Source organism: Electrona antarctica, assembly GCF_951216825.1.
Source record: "Electrona antarctica genome assembly, chromosome: 11".
NCBI lineage: Eukaryota > Metazoa > Chordata > Actinopteri > Myctophiformes > Myctophidae > Electrona > Electrona antarctica.
Genome location: NC_136792.1, coordinates 33,642,635 through 33,659,621, shown reverse-complemented (window position 1 = coordinate 33,659,621; position 16,987 = coordinate 33,642,635). Strand labels below are relative to the sequence as shown.

The following is a 16,987-nucleotide window of genomic DNA, read 5'->3' as shown; positions in this document are numbered from 1 at the left end:
TCTCTCTCTCTCATAGTTAATCAGCTATTGGACCCATGTGTGTTAAAATAACATTCAGAATTTGTACTTAAAAAGTGTTGTACACAAGCCAACAGATTTTCTTTTTTTGTTGAAGTAAAAGTAGCAGCAGGGCCGGTTGGCCTAACGACAAACTAGCAGAGCAGTCTTCCGTCCAGGCCATGCGAGACATACATTCAAACACACACATGCCCACACTGACAACATAAGAACTACTTGTGTTTTTACCTGCATTTCAAGATGGACAGATCAGGATCCAAGAGGGGGTAGACCAGGCGACCAAAAACAGAGGGAGAGAAAAAAGGAGAATTCAGTTAGACACTTCGTCAACATAAACCATTTTGTTGTAATGATATTGCATTTGGTGGTGTGACTCTGTTCCTGTGATATTACAGAATCATCTGTACACAGACTCTGACATCACAAACACCCAGAACAGAGCCTATGCAGAGTTATTACATGGACATAACATTGAACACTTCAAGGGTAGAACTTAAAGATACACAGATATTAAACATGAAATCCATCAGTAACAAGATGACATCATGGAGAACTAAATGCTGCAATAGACTGGGGAGGTGGAGAGAGTTTCATCACCGACAAGCTGCAGGCAGAGGTGAGCTCTGCTAAATGTGTAGCATGAAATGGTGTGTTTGCTTAACCATTAAGATTCTAGGAAATGCCTTCAAAATCAGTAGTTCTCAAACTTGTTCGTGCTCGCAGCGCAAAGTGACAAACTGAGTTTGCATATCTGCTATTTTTGAGAACCACTGTTCTAAATCTTAACAGTTGTCAATTAGGCTTGAGATTGTACTTCACCCTTTTTGCAAAAAAGAAAAGAAAAAAAGGTAATGACTCTTTTTAGATTTAGAACACTTTCCTGGGGGTCTTTATGTGTGTAATATGTGGTTTTAGATAGTTTAGATTTTAGCAGTGAGCCCAGTGTCTCTGATGTCATGGACACTGGGCTCACTTACTTCCTGGACTACAATTCCCATAATGCTTTGGTGCACTGCTCCTCCTTGTGGATAGGGGGAGGGCTGTCAGGAAGTAAGTGAGCCACATATTACACACATAACAAAAAAAAACAGGAAAGTGTTCTAAATCTTCTAAACGTCATTAACATATATTTTTTTGCAAAAAGGGTGTTTGCAGACTGCTGCGTTTTCGGACCCGAATTGTGGAGCGAATTTGGGGTCCGGCGTTTTTTGGGTTTTTTTAACCACAGACTGCAAGTAGGCCTACTGTAGCAAAAAATGCACAGCAGTAACACCTTTACGGTATGTAATGTGAACATTGTGCAGGTTGTAGCACTTGAGTGCCACCAGGCTTAGTATGTGCAACACAACTGCTAAGCATTGAGCTTGTTTCAAATGTATTTATTCCCCCCTAAGTGAATATAATTAAAAACGTAAAGTCTTAATTACATGTAATGTTTGCAGCAGTCATTATAATGCTGTAAAATTTAATTCTGGTAATAGAGTGCGCTCAGTGCAGCAGATGTGACCAAATTCGATCTGCAAGGTAAAATGTGTGCACCTTCACGGTTCTGCCCCCAAAATACTTTAGTTTAGCCCCTGGTGGATTCACATTAACCTTGAACTACTAAAGGTAACTCATGAATGCATAATACATGCAAAGCTGCATTTGGTATGAAGGTAGATGAATAATGTTCAAAACATTGCACAGGTACATTTACAGTCCTTAGGCTACTGTACACAGTTTTAGCCCTGAGCATCCCTCAAAGCACTGTTACTTCCTCACAAGCACCTATGGAATTATGGTAGTAAAAAGTCAAGGATTGTACTGTACAGCAAGGTTTGAAGCACCTTTAGCTTTGTGACTTATTTATTGTTGTGTGTGAATGTGTGCGTATCATTAATGCCCTACTTCACTGTACAAGAGTGCCACACAAAAATAGAGACAATAGCCGATCTACAAGCTCACAACGTGTAGATCTGCTATTTTCACAACTTTTGGAAAAAGTGGAAGTGAAAATTGAAATAGAAAATTAGGGCGATCGGTTTTATAATATTGGAACCAATGAAAAGTATTAACAAGAGCTTGTGACTAAATAATAACAACATAGGATCCCAGGTTCCCCTTTTCCATTTCCTGAAAGGTAACAGTTTTGGACATCTCAGCAACAATGTTATGTGTAGAGGGAGAGAGATTGGAAGATAAAAGGGAGTGGGAGGGACGGAGGGAGGGAGGGAGATGGAGTGAAAAGGAGAGTGATAGAGAGTCACAGAGAGCAGGCACAACAGCTGCGGTGGCAGCTGTATGAAACCTTGTATGTCCAAAAGGAAACAAAATAAAACCCACAGACACACTTCACCTTTGATTAAAAACGGTAAAAAAATGTCAAAAATAGCCAATCTACACGCTCCCAACGTGTCGCTCTGTGACGCGCCTTAGCATCTAGATTTTGCTATAGTGTGACACTGTAGAATGATAAAGTAGGGCCTGAATTTACGAAAAAACGAAATATGGAGATACAAGGTTTCTGCACAACAGCTGCGGTGGCAAATCAAAGAGGAAACATGCTGTGATCCGGATCAGTGACGGACAGAGAGAGAGAGAACCAAGCGTGTAGCGCATCACATTTTCAAAATGAGTTGCTTTAGAAGTGCATTACGGAACCAAAGCAGCAGAAAATATCCTCGAGGAACAGCTGCATAACAATGCAGCTTTATTTATAGAGGCTTGATGAGATCATAGTTGGATGATTTGATTAACTTAATTAAGGTCGATGAAAAGGGCCGACGGAGCAAAACATGTATTTCTATGTAAATATGTGGTCCAGTGCTTATCATAATTCTTCATTTCAAGGACCCCCATAACTCCAGAGAGTGTAAAAATGGAACCCATTTGTGCACACTCAAGAGTTACAATTTACAATTTAGGCATTTAGCAGACGCTCTTAATCCAGAGCGATTTACATTAAGCAAGAACAAAAAGCATGGGAATACATCACATATATAAAAAGCATTTATCATGAAACATGCGTAAGCTAAGAACGTAACAGTGGAATATCTATATAATGAAACTATACATATAAACTATACATATATGTAAATCGCTCTGGATTAAGAGCGTTTGCTAAATGCCTAAATTGTAAATATATGCTATACTAAGCTATACATATGTACTATGACGTGCTATGACTACATACAATGCAATTATAGTGCTGTCTACATAACATGCTAAAAGTCTGTATCAAATGCTATCTAAGTCTACAAAGATGCTATCTAAGGGGGTAGGGTAAGTGCTATGGGCCATGATGGAGTCTGAAAAGGTGGGTTTTCAGACTGCGGCGGAAGATTGGGAGTGATGCTGCAGTTCTGACTGCAACAGGAAGTGCATTACAGACCTGTATGGTACACGTTCATTTGGAACCCACTCAAGGAACCCCGAAGGTCCCTGGACCCCACTTTGAAAACCGCTGGTGTAGGTCATTGTTTTGGAATACGCCACGGTTGTGTTATAATTTGCTCCTATGTTGTATATTCATCCGTCTATATGCAAACATCAACATTTTATCCTCAAAATATCACGAGTCAGCATCATTTGCCAAAGTGTGCGAGCAGCAGCAAAAAACTAAAATATGCAAGTGAAAGCAAATAAGTGGTTATATAAGGTTTTATAAATATAGATAAGTTATATAAATAAGAAATAGGCTAGTCATAAAGCCTGTGTTTATTGAGCTTTTATTTAGATTTATACGTTGACTGATGATCGTATGATCGTGTAAACATGCGCTGGAATGCCCCCAGGACGTACTAAACCTGTTAGGACATGGAGAGTTGTTTATTGTAAACAGTTGTACTCTGAGGGCTCTTCTACAGGAACTAAATGAACCCAAGTTAAAAAAACAGGGTTCTGGATCTGTTTCTCAGAACCATGGTTCATTTTGACAGCAAATTGATTTAGTTTTTTGATTGATTCATATTTTAGTCATCTGAAATGCTTTAGTTTTAGTCGACTAAATATCACAAGATGTTAGGGCCGATTAATTCTCCTACTACTGAAATTTCTGACGAGCCGAAATCATTTCGGCACTACAGCGGTAAAATAGGAGTATGAATCGGCCCTTAGTCACAGCGTGACACATGAGCTTGTATATCTGCTATTTTTAGAGTGCAACAGCCGAGCACAACCAAACTTAGTGTGACTTAGTCTTTTTAGTTGTACTGGATCTTCTCCACTACTCCCTGACATTTTTGCCTAGTTTTTATTTGTTGATGGAATTGTTAATATATTTAGTCTTACAGCGTTGAGAGAGAAGCGGAAGCGCTCCGAGGTCCATAGTTGTCAGTAACTGAAAATCAGGTTCTCATTGGAGAGGGTTCAATAATATAGGTAAACAAATTTGAAGTTCCCTCCCTTGTATTTAGTCTTAGTCATCATAGCTTAGTTTGTATTGTTTTTGTTTTTGTCAGTGAAATAAATAAGGTAGTCGACCAAAATGAGGTGGTACTAACCCTGAGTTAATGCGAACTCAGAATTCAGAACTTGTACTTTTCTTTCCTCCAAAAGTAAGGCTCCATTTGGAACCCCCCTCAAGGAATGCTGAAAGCTTCACCCAAAGCTCGCAGAGTTTTTTCTTATATTTATTATTTTATGACATATGCCTACCATAAAAAAGCCATAAGAGACATATGCTTTTCACATTTACAGAGCTGTATTCCCTCTGAAGAGCAACTGAGGCATTGCTGGGGGTTGAGCTCTCTTCCTCCAAACAAGAGGAATTAACTGTCTGACACTTGGACCGTGCTCCACAGCACACCTGGTTCCTTAGCAACACCCCCCACCGATGCAGTAAACAGATGTGCCGTTGAAAGGAAATTTTACACTTACAGAGCAAGCCTCTGGAAAAAGAATAGAAGAAGCTCAAGGGATCTCTCTTTTTATTCCCCCCAAATGAGAGCATGAAACCAAAGTGCACTGTGCAACACAACCGGTTTCTACCACATCTCTCGCTTGTCTTCGTCTCTCTCTATGCTATGAAAGTTGCCTTAGAGCGTTGGTTCTCAAACTGGGGTTCACAGTTAAATTATTGATAGTTTAGGATTAGGAAACATATGGATGGGATGGACCCTTTACAAGTTAGAGTGTACAAATGGAACCAAATGGACCCGATATTAGGGTCCCAGTGTCAGAGATATAAATCACAGTGTATACAGGCTACAGTAAGGCCTGCCACTAACTCAACATCCGGGGAGCCACTCCTTGGGGTTTCTTTTGTCTTCCACTCAGTTAGAGGTCCACAGTTCTGTGGACCTCTAACTGACTGTTGAGTGTAACCGTGGACCAGACCTTGTTGACACACAGAGCGTCTTATACATCAAACCAGCTGGATAACGTAGATGTTACGGTTCACATTAACACCATGAAGGCCAGTGGTTCTCAAAAATAAAAAAATAAAAAAGATGAATCATCAAATATGGTGATCATTATCAGCATTATATTATCACATATATTGTATCATATCATATCATATTGTATCAAATTCTGACATATGATGCCTTGATGTTGTCAACTCTCCTCTAAAGTGGACATCAAAATGAGGAACCAGAAACACTTCAGCCCAATGTTGTGTTTTGGTTATTTGAAAACAGCAAATCTAGCTCATAATGTCAATGCATTATGAGCTTGTACAGTAGTTTGAAACATGTTGACAGATCTTGACAAATTAATTATCTAATATAGAGGTCTCCGGGATGCAATCTTCTCAGACAGCTCTAAACAAACAATTCAACAGTGTATCTCTGTGGTCTATATGCCTTTATTTAGTAAAAGCAAACGTCAAGGTTCTCTTTATCTGTGTCTCCCATAGGAGAAATGTATTTTAGAGTAAAGGCCAAGCCGCAGTGCAAAAGACATAACACATACATAACATACATAATGTCTCTGTCGGGTGGAAACCCTGTATGTCCAAAACAGTTTGATACGTGTGTGTGACGTACGCTGCAGTGTGATCAAAGTACGAAAAAACACGGAAAGTTAAAATATAGAGATAGGAGGTTTCTGCCCGACAGCAACGATAACATAAAACACAGTGCATAGTGACACATGTGCATACACTTAGCACGTCGAGGTGGTCAGTGGTCACAGACATCGCTTATACTAATTGCCTTACAGGCATACCTCTCAGGCCATAAACATTGTGCAAAAAACTCCCTAGTCCCTACAAAATACAACTGCAACAATAGTGTGGTCACGCAATATATTACCGGACCTTAGAGCCTGCGTAACTATCTCAGTGTCCTGTCATTCTGTCTGACCTCAGGGGACATTTAGACATTTAATTGATAGCGGAACACACAGGGGCGTGTATCTATCATCACACATCACACATACTACTAAGAGTTCAACATGTGCGAGGGGTCAGAAAAGGGTTGCCAACCATACCTGAAATTCAAATAAGGGACCCTTTATTTCCAAGAAAAATAATTAAGGGATGCTCAGAATCTTTTTCTGAAAAAATCTCCCTGTGCAGATTTTATATATATTTATTATATTAACCACTATATTAACCACTTGTATATTAACCACTCACAGCACATCCAAGTACAGTCTAGACTCTAGAGGTTTTATGTGCATTATACAGTATTATGATGTAGGCTATATGAGCCGTTTGAACTTTGTAAGATGTGTGTCATTGATTGATTCCCAACAATAAGCAATAAAGTGTGTCCCTTATCGTTTCAATAAGGGACTTTTAGTTTCCAAATAAGGGACAATATTTCAAGGCAGGGTTCTTGTCATTTTTAACACAACATTTAAATGAGCTCCAGATGAAAATAGTCATTTTTCTACGCCCTATGTCGCCAGGCAGGGTGATGAGGCAGAGGTATACGAGCCCTCACCACAAATGTTTCAGCGCCGCTCGATAAAGACAGCATATCATTGACCCCGTTTAGCAACTGGCGGGATCCACTTGCGCAAGCTAGCTCGACTACGCTAATCCCACAGCTTTCACAGTGTCTGAGTAAAAACCCTCAATACAACAATTCCAAAAGAAAAAACATGTCTCTCATGGAAACGCATGGTAAACAGTCACCCCTCCTCTTTCGAAATGTGAAAGAGGAGCGCGCGCACGCACACGTTTGCATTTCTATACTTGTGGGGACATCAGCATTTCAGGACACTGATTTGCATGGACACTGACACTTTTTTACCCTAAAGCCGAATATAACAGATTGGCTATTTTAGTATTTTCGGTGCATGCACATGCACAACACCTGCGCACAACTAAGTTTTAAAGCATAATTTCAACCCTAACCTCTAATGTCTAATCCTAATCCCAACCTGAATCTTTTCCTAACTGTAAATCGACTAGACTTAATATAACATTTTAACCATACATTTATCTTGTTTGAACATGAAAATTGTCCTCACAATGTCTACTTCTCAAGTTCTACTATACATGTGTGGACATTTAGATATGAAATGTATGAGCAATACAAGTGTACACACACACACACACACACACACACACACACACACACACACACACACACACACACACACACACACACACACACACACACACACACACACACACACACACACACACACACACACACACACACACACACACACACACACACACACACACACACACACACACGCTTCTCCACCTAGGGGCAAGTTGAGCAGCTCCTCTAGAATACGATTTCCTGCACCATATCTAACAGACCGGTTAAACCACTCAAACTATAACTGATGTCACCCACGGTTCGTTTTTTTCGTTAGCCTAGACATGTGGGCGAAGAGGGTGTGGTCCGCGCTGCGCTGCCACAGGCTTACACAGGGCAGTGCTCCATATAATTTCTACACATTTCACTAACCACGACATGGCCATTATGAGACGGTTCGAAACCGAAGCCCCGCCGCCGGCCAAACAAAACACGCCTACCCTCTCTCTCTCTCTCTCTCTCTCTCTCTGCCGAACGGAGCCTTCAAGGTCTGTCAGACGCTGCTCAAGTGTCTTTTTGTGATGACCTTCGAAAAGGGTAAAATAAGTGACAAATGCCAGAGGCACACAAACTCCCCCAACATCTGTAACCAAAAGACCCACGGCCTCTCGAGAAGAGAGGCGAGCGAATCATACTGAATAGGGGAGGACATTCTATTCGGAACACTCAATTTTGTTTTGGGTGCATTTTATTCTTACAGTTGTGTAAAGTAACATTTACTCAAGTGTTGTATTGTTTGTGTAATGTATGTATTGTATGCACTGTTCATTTGTGTTGAGGACCCTCTCTAAAATGAGATAAGGCTTCTCAAGGGGATTATCCTTTTCAATAAAGGTATATAATAACAAGTACTGTACTTAAGTGCAATGTCACGGTCGGTACTTTTACTTTACTTGAGTAGGCTATTTCACATTTGTGTATACTTCTACTCCATGACATCTAAGAGGCAAATGTCCACAGCTTTAGTGACTAGTTACTTTAATCAAATAAAAAATCTTAAAAAGTGTTTTTGAAAATAGCCAAGCTCATAACACGGCTGTATGCAACGTGATGTGAGCTTGTAGATTTGGCATTTTTGAATAACATACTATTACTAGTTAGTTTAGTATATTTTAATACTTTTACACTTTGACTTGAGTAATATTTTGAATGCAGGTATTTTGCTTGCAAGTATGTTGACATACATACAGTAAGCAGGAACTGGGGGTGGCAATGAAGGACCGGAAAGTCTGGCGTGGCATTGTGAAATCTATGATCTACAGTATGTCGACATAGTCATATTGCTACTTTTAGTCATATTGCTACTTTTGCTTAAGTCCAGTACTTCTTCCATCACCACTGTATTTATCTTAGACACGCAAATGGCTCTCAAGTAGGCTCTCAAAATGTCTCTGCAACTCTGCAGGGTCATATTATATGATAGAATGTTGTCAAACTGAGCCCTTACCACCGTCATGCCTTATGTGTCACTTTGTGGAAACAAAGACGGGCTCTGTGCTCAGCTGCGCAGAGAGTGAAGATTATCAGGAACGATTCACACATGAAAACCCAACAAGATAATTTACAAGACAACAGTCATACAATAGTAGCATTCATGCAAGGGCTAATCTCTTGCTTGAAATTGCTGTTTTTCTATAGTTCTTGAGTGTTGGCCAAGTGACGGGTTTGGTTTTGGGAACATGCAGGGTTTTGCAGGCAGAGACTTATGCTTCCTGCCCTGGCTCCAAATCTGAAGTTCCCATCGTTAAGAAGTGGTGGGGGGAAGAGGGTGGGGGGACGGGGGTGGAGACAGTGAATGCGGGGGTTGGGGGGCGGAGGCTGGCAAACGCAGAGCATCAGATAAGTGCATGTTGTTATTATTTATTCAAAAGCCCAAAAGCACAGCTTGCAGGGCAGACAGGGACGCCGATTCCCCCCAGGTACAGGGCAGGGCTGCGATTGGCTCAGATCCCCCTGCTAAATAAGCCAACCTTTCAGTCCTCTAAGCCAGGTGGCGATGCTGACAACATGACACCCTCTGAATTAGGGGCTTAATATCTCCTTCAATGTTAATTTATCTGGGTTTAATTGCACTGGGATTCACAAGGGGGTGACAATCTGTAAAGTGGCTAAGACAGATCAAGGGGTAGGAAGACCGTGGTCGTGGTGGGTCCCAGCGGGTCAATGTGCTGAACTAGTGGATTGTCTCTCCCAGGATGCTCCCCCTTATATTATTACTGCAGCGTCTGCTCTGCCCCGTCCAGGATTCCTGGTTGATGGCCCCTCGCATGAATAAAACATTGAGGAGTGCCACGGGACTGAACCCCCCCCCCCCCCCCCCCCCCCACACACACACACACACACACAGTGAGAAACATCTCCACGCAAGCAATCTAGTTAACTGCAGCTTCTTCAGGATGCACATATACGCACCACATCAAAATGTGTTGCATTTGAAATGGACACATACCATCCATACTGCATATATTTAATTTTTATTTAAAGCAAGCCTTGAAAATGCATGACTGTAGCACATGCACGGAACTGTATACAGTATATAACGCATGTTTTGTCTAGGCTTGGGTTGGTGCATTGGGCTTTTTATCCACATTCGGACGATAATAGGGATGTACATTATCGATTAATTTACATTTGATGACCTTATCAATCGATTAACCAGTTAGTTGATAAGCAGCGTTTTTTCCCCATCAATGTCTAACATAACAATCTGCGTTTCGCTGATATACGGAAAGAATACAAAAGGCATATATTCCTTCATCAAATATTTATTTGACCATTTGAGATACAGGGCCAGGAAATGGCATTTGTATGAGGAATAAAATGAATTGAAAAGTGCACTCTCTTGTCTGTCACATCACATGCAAAAGCAGAGACGTTTTTGTGTCTACTAAGGTGGGGGGGACTTTTAACCGACCCACATGTGCGTACCTCGGCCACGTGCACGCGCAGACAGCATTACATTCACAGAAAACAGCCCAATAATAGAACGGCAGAATTTCCAATTAATCGTGGCCAGTGGAATTGAACCGTAACAGCCAGTTTTCACATTCAATGCTTAGCGAGTGTACTGGAATTTCCAGTAACAATTAACCAAACGACCCAAAGCCTATAGTTGAGTGGATCATCTTTCCTGTTGCGGTATGTGGTAGTTTCAGCGCAAGTCGCTTTTGCCATTTTCAATATCCTCTGGTGGAAATATTTACAGAGTGACATACATACACATTTGAGCCTGATCGAAATGTCATTTTAAATGATATATGGGCCCTTTTTGTATCTTTTACAATTATGCAGCATTTGTGTCCTGGTTTCTAACCACTTTGAACCTGGCACCCCTATTATGATTCTGAATAGCAGTATACTTGTAGATCACGATCGGACAGAAAAATATGGCATCAGTCAAGCTCTAGAATTGACCGTACATAAATAATGTCATAATAGTTTAATAATAGTCTTGCTTGACTTATAAATAGCATATTGTAGTAACATGGTACACATGTACTCACATCATACGGTATCAATGTTACTCAATGTCTGGTCCAGGGCCCACTAGGGGTCCAAATGGACCCTTACGGTTCTGTAACTCCGAGAGCATTCAAATGGAACCAAATTAACCTGTAACGGGCCATTTGGTTCCATTTGGATTAAACGTTAAAACAGAGAGAGTGTATCTGAGATTGATATTAGACACATTTTAGACATTTGTACACACTCAGACCCGCAAGGGTCCATCCGGACCCTGGTGGGGACAGCGTGATCTAGTATTACAGTGACGACACTAGCGTAGACTCCCATTGTAACAATGGAATGCGGAAGTGCTTATTCTATCTCAATGGGATTGTTCCAATGTTTGGAACTATAGCCCATAGCACCCCGCTTTGTGGCAAGATAAAAGCGTGTCGCGGCTTTGTTCTTCTACGGCTCTGGGTGGGCCCACGGGCCAGAGGTTGAGAAACAGTGGTTTATATACCACCTCCCTATCTGACCAATCAGGATGCTCGGGCCGCTACTCGTGTGACCGCATCAACTCTGTGTCCTCCATTCACAAATGAGGGCTTAATGACAACAGAAACGGCCATTCACCATTGTTCACCTCTATAGCGCTCCTCTGTTCCCAACCATGTGTATTACTGCACTAATATTTATTATGTCAGCCTCTGAGTCTCTTCCCACAGTCACACTACCCGTTCAGCCCCCAATGCATGTTGGGAAAAGACTATCTACCCCCCCCCCCCCCCCAACTGCCATTCAAGTGCATTGCTTCATATGCCGTTAGCCATACACAGCAACCTTGCACCCTCAGGCAAATGCCCCATCTCTCCATGCACGCACACACGCACACACGCACGCACGCGCATGCTCGCGCGCACACACACACACACACACAAAATAGCAAAATAGTAAAAAAAAGGCAAAGAAGTTTAGGGATAAGGGGTTTAGCGGTGACGAAAATGGAGCCCTATGTGCCCAGACGGTTGAGCTAACCGTCCTGACCTATACATCGTTTTTAAACCATAAAACAGCCATTTTCTCTCGTGAGGACCAGGAAATTTGTCCTCACAATGTCCGTTTCTCAAATCCTACTATAGCCTACCCGTGGGTACATTTGGCCATCATAAGTATATTAACACAAGCACACAGCCACACACACGTACGCACAAACATGTACTGTACACTCCCATTACGATGCTTGGCCAACACTTTGGCGTTCCAATAGAGGTGTTGCATACTTGCATTCCTCCACTAATTGCATGAAACTAGGTCTGCACCCCTCTTACACCCAATCAGTGAGGCCAGAGGGCTCGCTGCTGCTGCTGCTGCTGATTACATGATGCCAGCGGAGCCCGCCTACACCGTGGCACTACACTACACATTCAGAGTATAGGCCTGTCACTGTCACAATTAATACAAAATGGTCTACCGGTAATCTCAATTAATGAGATAATTGCGATAATTTCAGAATTTCCATGTTAACACCCCGAACACCCGGGGTTATTTAATCCATTAATTAAATAATAGCACCCAGCGATTTATAGCAGCGGAGCACATTTAGCGACGGACTGGATGTTATCCCGGATGTGGCTGAAGTAGCTTGATATAGCCACAACACTCTCGAGACGATCGACAACAACGGGAGGTATGATTTTCTTGTTTTTGATCAAGAGTTATTAACGTTTTAAGATTTTCAATCTCGTCGGCTAAAATGGGGGGGAACATTTTCGATTAAGTCCCAACGAAAAATAACATTGAGTGTTGCGCAATGCGCAATGCGATCGGTTCTGATATCAATAATCTTCGTCTTTTTGATCAATCTCCGTCTTGAGTGCTGGGCGTTACTAATTGAAAGGGCGGAGAACTTTGTCCTGTGCGCTCAGGGTGTTAAAAATCTAATATTTTCAAACAATTATAAAAATAGTGGCAATGGCAAATTGATTGATTGATTTTGATTGAATACTTACATTGAAAACTGATTGCAAACAAGAATGACTCAGTCATAATTGCCATCTGCAACAAGCTGTCGTTTATGAGCATAATCAGTTTTTGTGCCGCAGCCTCAGCTCAAGCTTCATGTTGCGGCGTTCAGAGTATGGGATTTATGGGTAAGTCTCCCATTGGCTTAGAGGCAGCCAATGATGAAAAGGTTTCTACAACGGTCGCTAGTAGAGGTAGGTGAACATGTTGTCCAGCCGCATTTCAAGCAGCTGGCAAAAAAGGCACGGTGGCACAGATTCATACAAAAGAATGCTAAAAGGATAACACAGGGGCTTGTTTCCATGAAGCTCCTGTGTATTAAATTCATCAAGAGATTTAAAGACAAACAATAATACAGTAATATAGAAACATATATACCATACGAGTAGTATGTTTAACAAGAAATAAAAATATGTACAATCTACAAGTTCAAAATGTTTCAGCTTGTAGCCTTGTAGGCCTGTTTGGGAATGGGGACCTGATCTCCCATTGACCATGACCTTGTATCACCTGGTGTATTGTGGTTCACAAACACCAGTGGTGGAAAGTATATTTACTCAAGTACAGTACGATTTTGAGGTACTTTTACTTTACAGCAGTTTGTCCATGTTGATGCTTTGAGATGTAGTGGAGTTGAAGTTTCAAAGGCAAATACTGTACTTGTTTTTAGTTTTACTCCACTACAATTATTTGACAGTTTTGCTGACAATACTTGCTACTTTTACTCAAGTCAACATTTTTATAGGCTTTTGACCTGTAAAAATGTACTGTATGTCGACATTGTGGTATTGCTACTTTTACTCAAGTAAAAACGAATCCGAGTACTTCTTCCACCGCTCTTCACAACACAGCCCAAGAGCAGGTGGCGGGTGGGGTTGGGGGGGTGCTAACAAAAGCCAATTATTCTCACCTCTGTGCTGCTCCCGCCAGCAGACATGTAATCTTAAATGGTCTTGGGTGATCCCATAGGCCGGCCCTGAGCCCTCGGAGGACGTGCTTTCAACAGATGAAGCTGTCACCAGAAGCAGCTTGACTTCGGCAGCAGGAGCGTTTTTCCTTTCTTTCTGATTAGACAGCCCTCACCTGTCCCCTTATACCGGGGCGTCTGATATTTCACAAACGCTGCCCCCGTCTGTAACAAAAGGACCAGCTTTGTCGGAGGTTTTTCGTCTAAAGGTAATTGGATGATCACCCCCCGTTTCTGACTCTTTGATATTGCTGTCCGGTGGAAACCTCATATGTTCAAAAGTGTTACATGTCAGGATTCAAATTCGAAAATAGCAGTTGGCTATTTTTGTGGTGACTGTAAGTAGGGCATTCATTTATAAAAAATAATTAATTCATTATAAAAAATAATTAATTGCAATATGGAGATACCAGGTTTCTACCCGACAGCAATGATATATGCTCAACACTTTTGAACCCCTTTGCCGGAAAAGAAAGAAGAGTTGCTTTATCTTAGTTTCTTTCATTCTGTTCCCCTTTCACGAAGGTGAGCGAAAGAAGTGCAGATATGAAATAATGATGGCAGCCCGGTGGCAGCTCTCTCCTGAAGAGCAGGGGTGGAATTTCAGCTCTGCAGCAAAGACGAGGGGCAAAGATGGAAGGGAGGATGCTGTTACGCCGCGAGGATCAGGTGGCGAGGGACAGAGAAGGGAGCTGTACTACAAAGTCTCCCCAGGTTATTGCTATAAATATAAAGATAGAGCACCGAACGGACACGGTTGTTCACTTCCACCCCGAGGAGAATGCTGAGCCTCCTGTAATGAGTGGGCCTTGTTGTGCATGTCGATCTGGAAATATCGAAGCACAACTGGCTTTCTTTCAGTGGTTCTCTCAATCTCAAACCTTTTTCATGTCAAGGACCACACAATTGATGTGTTTGGCCAGGGACTTCTAACTGAACATTATTTGTGCCAGCGACGCACATACAGAATTGGGGTTGTTAAAATGTATCAAAAATAATCAAAAATGTTCACATTATTTAAAGACTTTTTTTTAATAGCAGATTTATACAACACACGTGTTGTGGGCTTAGATTAGCTATTTCCGCCATTTTGGCCAATTGCCGACAATTTCCAAAAGGATAAAGTAAGGCTACGGTGATTAATACCAGGAAAAGTCAACACTTGTGCCAAATATACACAACATATCTAGTAGTATGTTGTGATAATGATCACATATCTGAATATCAGCCCTATGTCACCCTACTGCATACCACTTCCCATAATGCACCAGTAAGTGCTCCTAAATTAATGCTCTGTGGTCACACAGAGCATTAACTCATCCTGGAGTTATGTGAGCATATTGTACAATCACTCTTAGTAACTTGGTAACGGCATGCACAGTTTAAAATAAACTGCCAGAAAAAAAAAACAATAGTACTTTTTAAAATAACAAATGACAATGTCTCCCAGGTCATGTGGCTTTATGGTGCTGGGCCTGTTCTGTATCATTTGTAAAGGAGAGCCCCCCCTGAGTGTCTGTGTGATGGCCTCCAAAGTCCTCATTATGTGTAGGCTGCAGAGATGGGCTCTAAAGCTGTCATTATGGGTATGTTGAAGTTGCCGCTCTGTGTTTCAACAAGATTGGTGGTTTGACATGACTCATGAGACAACCCATTTCTTTAACACAGTCTTACAAACGTGCATCGATTGTACACAGAGGAGACAGGAGCTGTTGTAAAAGTAAGACAAATACTCTAAAAAGATGGACTCGAGTCAGTGGATTACCGGGCGGTTTTTCCTGTTTGGTTTTGTTTTGTTCTCGCTGATCGCCCAGTAAGCTAAACCTTTTTTGTACTGGCAGTTTTTTTTTCTTCTTTACAGCCAACATAACTCCATTCACCAACCAGACGCTTTTCCTTGTCAAAGTGCTCCTTCACATTTCCTGTTGGAGGGTTGATGGTAGCTGGTTGTAGCCATTCAGAGAGGACTGGAAAAAGCTTGTCAGGACAAGAGTTAGTGCCCACAATGAGTCAGCTGGAGCGTTTAGTGGCCTGAATGCTTTGATAATAGTTGTCCTGTGTACTCTTCTACACAGTACAAAGAGCTGGGATGCCACAGGTCCCACAGTGAGCTGCTGCCGTAACCACCAAAAATTCAGAGGCATCTAAAGCCAGAGGTTGTCAAAGAGGGGTCTGGGGAACCCCAGGGGACCTTGAAGGGGTTCCAAAAGCAAACACAATTATTATTATTATTATTAGTATTAGTATTAATATTAGTATTATTGTTGTATGAACAAAATTTGTATTATTAACACAATACAATATTATCCTCACAATATAGATAAAGGTATTTTCTCAAATGCTGATATTTGATTTTGTTTGAAGCAAGTGCCCAGGAAGCAAATGCTACACCTTGCAAGTTACAAGTCTGTAACTCTCAGTGCGTACACATGGAACCAACTCTCTCAGATTGATGGCGATCCTTGATAATACGTCTGAGAACCACTGGTCTGCATGGATTCCACTGTCCACACTTTTGACCAGTAGAAGGTGCTGCAGCAGCCTGATTGTGTTGACTTGTTTTTGTTTTGTTTTTCTTGCATCTGATCCGTATTCGGATCAGAGGAGATGCTTAGAGAGAGAGAGAGAGAGAGAGAGAGAGAGAGAGAGAGAGAGAGAGAGAGAGAGAGAGAGAGAGAGAGAGAGAATCCCTCCAATCTATAAATATCATGCATTTATAATTCACTTGCTTCACCAGAGGCAACCCTTCTCTTCTCCACTAGACTGGCCAATCGCCGGACAGCAATGTGACGTAGAGATATTTCTTTGAAATGGGGTCACCCTAATTTGTTTATAGATAGATAGATAGATAGATAGATAGATAGATAGACAGATAGATAGATAGATAGATAGATAGATAGATAGATAGATAGATAGATAGATAGATAGATAGATAGATAGATTTCACATCTGTGTAGGCATAAGTATATGCTAAGCATAGGCAGCCTTGCGAATCAATGGTTCCTGAGCCATGTGGCCCATAGGTCAGGGACCTAGCTTGTTTCTGTAT

At 41.5% G+C, this 16,987-nt stretch overlaps 1 protein-coding gene across 1 annotated transcript in view; it reads right to left on the bottom strand.

Annotated features, from left to right (window-relative positions):
• The window catches only part of nectin1b (nectin cell adhesion molecule 1b), a 121,053-nt gene that overhangs the window by 68,097 nt on the left and 35,969 nt on the right, over positions 1-16,987 (bottom strand). The window lies entirely within an intron of this gene.